We start from the raw sequence: 4,826 nt of genomic DNA, 5'->3' as shown, positions 1-4,826 counted from the left end.
AGACCTCTGGTGGATCAATCACTAAACAAGAAAACACTTGCCGGTGCCGCCGCACCTGCAGGCCAGCAACCGCAGATACGCCTACATGCCTGCAGGCCAGTCTGCTAGAGGCAGCTCCTTAATCGAGGCCGCTTTTTCCCAGGTGACTCTAATCTGTGTCAAATTGACATTTAAACCAACTGTCAGAGCAAGAAAACAACTTTTAGTGACATTATTTCATACTCATTTCCAAGTTTACTTTGTTATTTTGATTACTTACTTATTTGGGCAGGGCTATGCATCCTCTTTCAATAATATTTATGTACCTTAAAAAAAAAAAACCAGGCATGGTAGAGTGGATAGACTGCTGTGTCCATGCTCATGCCAGTAGCAAATACAAGACCAACACCTGAAAGAGATAAAGGACTGCACTAAACAGTTTCTTCTAGAATGCTACTCAGCCTGTGATTCTACAGTCAGTGTACCTTCAAAGATCTAGAGATGGTTGTCTCTTAGGACACATTAGGACAATAATAGTGTGTGTGTATGTGAGAGAGAGAGAGAGAGAGAGAGAGAGAGAGAGAGAGAGAGAGAGATCCTTGAATTCCCTTTTTCTGTGCAATTAAAATTATCAATCTATTTGCATACATTTATTTATCCACCTTTCTGTCTAGCTTTACACCTGGGGTGTAAATACTTAATTTTGTAAAGCTACAGTTTTTGTTGTCAAGAAGTTTTCAAACTTCACTAGCCAGGCGGAGGCGGCAGCGCACGCCTTTAATCCCAGCACTTGGGAGGCAGAGGCAGGTGGATCTCTGTGAGTTTGAAGCCAGCCTGGTCTACAAAGAGAGTTCCAGGACAGCCAATGCTACAAATGTTATGATCTAAGGGATGGATGCAACAAAGTCACACTATGTGACAAATGTCCTGTGAGAGGTTTATTAGGGAGGAGGTATACAGAGACTGCCTCTGAAAGGGGGTGGCGCTGGAGGGGAAGAGATGGGGAGAGGACGGACTCACTGGCTTTTTATACAACACATGCACACAGGGAGGAAACTGTGTATTACACCTTAGCAGCTGTTGATAATGTATTCTGCTGTCACTAGACCCCTGGGGCAGGCAGTAGAGGAGCCTCCTTGCTAACAACAGAAGGGAAAGTTTTCAAATTTCAAGACTTACCTGGGTGTGAAGGGGGGACCTTTTAGGTGTTAGTTGGCATTTGCATTTTTTTTTTCATGAAAACAGGCTTTCAGTTTCTTTACACTACTGAAAACAGATCAGCTTGAATTATGGCTGCTGCACCTCCTACTGTGTTTTTACACTGAGGACAAAGTACAATTAATTACTACACTGTCCCAGCTGCCTTTCTGGTTGAGTGACTTTATCTGCAAAATCCTTTTCCAGAGCTGCTGAGAGGTGTGAGCTCCTCATACCACTGCCTGAAGTAAGCAGACGGTCCAGTTTTAGTTAGCGTCCTTACATTTTCCAGCTTCTGGAAGCCTGACAAAACCAAATCAAATTCTTCAGTGAAGGTTACCCAAGTGAGATTATTCAGACCCCACTTTTAAATGGGCTCATATGAACGGTCTGGCCCATTAAAGGAGCGAAGACACAGTCTGTGCTGTAATCAAGGTTCATAGGTCACACACAACCACAGGAGACCAAGCACTTGATGCTCAGATCTGTTTCTTTCAGGCAACCACTAACATTTTGAGTATTTTATACATGAGTTCTAATGGGGCATAACGAGTGTGGAGATCACAGTTTGAGAGGATAACGACCCTCAGATTCTGTGAGGGAAAAACTAGTAGCTGTGAAGAGATGCAAGACAGTGAGACAGGTGAGACAACATACTCATCATAACTCTTCATAGATACTTGCTTAGGGACTGTGACATCTGAAAAATACATACATGCTGCCTATATGCACACACTGTTTAATGCTCATGTGCAATATATATATATATAATATTTAATATAACAAACCTCTTAGGAAAGTTATTATGGGAGCTGGAGAGATGTTTCAGTGGTTAAGAACACTCAGGATTCTTAGCGGTGGGTCTGAGTTTGGTTCTCAGCACCACGTGGCTGCTGTAGCGTGGTGATCATAGCCTAGAACTTTCAGGACTAAGCTGAGTTTTGAGTTTTGGTTCCGCCATCCACAGCTAATGGACCTTCAGCATGTGCCATAACCTCTTGTTGGTTGGATTTTTTTTTCTTCACTTTTTCTTTTTCTTTTTTTCCTTTTGTTTTGTTTTTGTTCTGCCTGTATTTGTGCGTGCCCGACGGAAGAGGGCATCAGATCTCATTATAGATGATTGTGAGCCACCGTGTGGTTGCTGAGAATTGAACTCAGGACCTCTGGAAGAGCAGTCAGTGCTCTTAACTTCTGAGCCATCTCTCCAGCCCCCACTTTTTCTTGCTAGCCCCTTTTCACATTTACATGCTCCCCCTTTCATAAAAAATTGCATTTTCTACACATTTCTCTTCTTTCTTTCTGTGTTGACTTATTTTCAAAGCACAGAATTTGCAGCCTGTACCTTACTATTCTGCATCTGGGAGATCCTAGTTACATTTAAATACCTGCTGGCACTAACTCACAACAAGTTACTTCTTATGTGTCTTAAAATTCATCCAAAATTGCTTTGGCTGTAGGAACTTCCTGTGGTCTTATTTATAAAACAACTATTTCGGAGTGTTCTCTCATCTGTTTCGATTGGACGTTCCGTGGCTATGCCTCAGTGCAACTGTCTAGACAGAGATGTTCTGCTGGGAGCACAGAGGCAGACATTTTCACTCTCCATCTTACCAGCAGCGGAGGCTTGGCTTGGCCATCTTTTGGGCTAGCCAGTCTCTGGGCAGGCCACTACAGGAGGGAGGGTCTGCAGGGAGAAACCATGAGCTATGCATTGCAAGCTTTCCCACACTCTAAAGGGCAGCAGCCATCTTTCCCTTTGGCAAACCCCTTCTACTTCCCTCGGGAGAGAGGATGCCCTTTCACTGTGTGTGCCAGTAAACATGGTCTCCTCTGTCGAAGGTCTGGCTTCTGTCTCTTTAAGCTGCCTCAGAAATCCAACAACCCTGAATGTCAAGTTTTATTCATTCATTCACTTGTTCATTCATTCGTTCATTCGTTCGTTATTTTTAACAATGGTAGGGCTTGAATCTGGGACCTTATGAATACTAAGTAAGAGCTATACCACTGAGCCACAGCTCCAAATGACCTTGACCTTCTGCCTCTCACCTCCTAGCCCCTCTACCTTCACACCTACCGGGTTTATGGATATATAGCCCCACACTAGGTTTATGTGACACTGGAGTTAAAACCTAGCGTTTGGGGCATGCTAAGCAAGCACTGTGCCATACAAGCTGCATTCCTAGCTCCTTAAAACAAAAGGCTCCATCTCAACTCTTGTTGCACTTTATTCAAGGTCTCCCCCCCCCACCCCCTCCTGCTTCTAGGGATAGAAATCATGACCTTGTGCAAGCAAAGCAAGAACTCGGCCAGCTAAGCTGTTTCCCTAGCCCTCTGGGGAGACTTAAAGTCCAAATCCCTAGACTCTAAGCACTCTGTTTAGGTTTCATAACCTTCATAAAGTAAAACTTGGCCAAAAAGTTGTTTCTTCCTCTCTTCTTCCTCTTCCTCCTCCTCTTCCTCCTCCTCTTCTTCTTTCAGCTTTTAAGGACTTGATTTTCCTTCCATTTCCCCTTTGCTCAGGTGTTTGCAGAGCAGCTCAGGACCACTCAGTGGTGGTGCCGACCCACTCGGTGGCTTGCGCTGTGGGAGCTGCTGAGCAGTCCTCAGAGGCTGGCTGGTCCTCAGTAGGGAACTGCTGGATGGGTACAGAGGGCACGTGCACACCCTCAGACCAGTCTGCTACCTCTGGCTGAGCAGCGGTGAACTCAGGAGCTGGCGCAGTCCATCTGCCCTGGAATTCCTCCTTAGTCACAGCCTTCTCAGCAGCAGCCTGCTCCTCCTCCTCAGTCTCCTCTGGGTAGTAGAGTAGCAGTAAATATCAGGCATAACCTCCCATGGGTGCTCACAGGAGATAATACCACGCATACAGAGTACTTCCCCGGCCAGCATCCACCACATCAGACCCACTGAGTAAGCTCCCTTGTTGTTGCATGGGACGGCAACGTCCACATAGTGCAGGGGAGACCCCGTGCTGTGCAGAGCGATGATGGGCAGGTTGACGTATGAGGCCTCTGTGAGGGGCTGGTGGTCAGCCCTGGGGTCAGTCACCACTAGAAGCCGTGGCTCCCTGAAGGCTGCTTGGATCTAGTTGGTGAAGGTCCCAGGTGTGAAGAGACCAGCAATAGGAGTGGCTCCAGTGGCAGCAGCGAACTTCAGCACAGCTCGCTGGCCAGTGTACCTGGAGGAGATGACACTGACGTCATCAGGGTTCTCAGTGGCAACAATAGCCCGAGCTGCATGCAACTCTTCTCCCAGGTCCTCAGATTTATGGCGTAGATACCATCACTCTTCCTTGTGTAGATGTATTGCTCCATCTGAAAGTCAACGTTGGTGCCACCTAACTGGATTTCTGCAGCAAGGAATTTGAGGACATCTTCCTCCTTCATCTGCAGGACTTCAAGGGCTCCAGACATTGTGTAAGCTTCCTTTTAAGTTACGACAGGAATCAAGAACAACGCTGTATGGACCCACCCATGGGCAGCGCAGAAAGGCTACAGTTTCGTCTTAGTGCTTAGAAATTTCCCATTCCTTTTTGCAAGTTTATTTGGTATTTAAGATACAATTCATATCATCTTGCTAATAGCTGAAGGTATTGATGGGAAGAATTCTCTATTTAGTCTAAAATGTCCCAGAATCATTTTCTTGAATTT

At 45.7% G+C, this 4,826-nt stretch overlaps 1 pseudogene across 1 annotated transcript; it reads right to left on the bottom strand.

Moving 5' to 3' along the window:
* Positions 1-3,712: 3,712 nt before the first annotated feature.
* On the bottom strand, positions 3,713-4,589 carry LOC311606984 (small ribosomal subunit protein uS2-like; annotated as a pseudogene). Its single transcript has one exon. The product of its transcript is annotated as a small ribosomal subunit protein uS2-like (transcript).
* Positions 4,590-4,826: the final 237 nt, after the last annotated feature.

This window comes from Acomys minous (assembly GCF_964271855.1).
Source record: "Acomys minous genome assembly, chromosome: 10".
Classification (NCBI taxonomy): Eukaryota; Metazoa; Chordata; class Mammalia; order Rodentia; family Muridae; genus Acomys; species Acomys minous.
The sequence above is the reverse complement of the archived record's forward strand: the minus strand, read 5'-3'. Positions and strand labels throughout refer to the sequence as shown.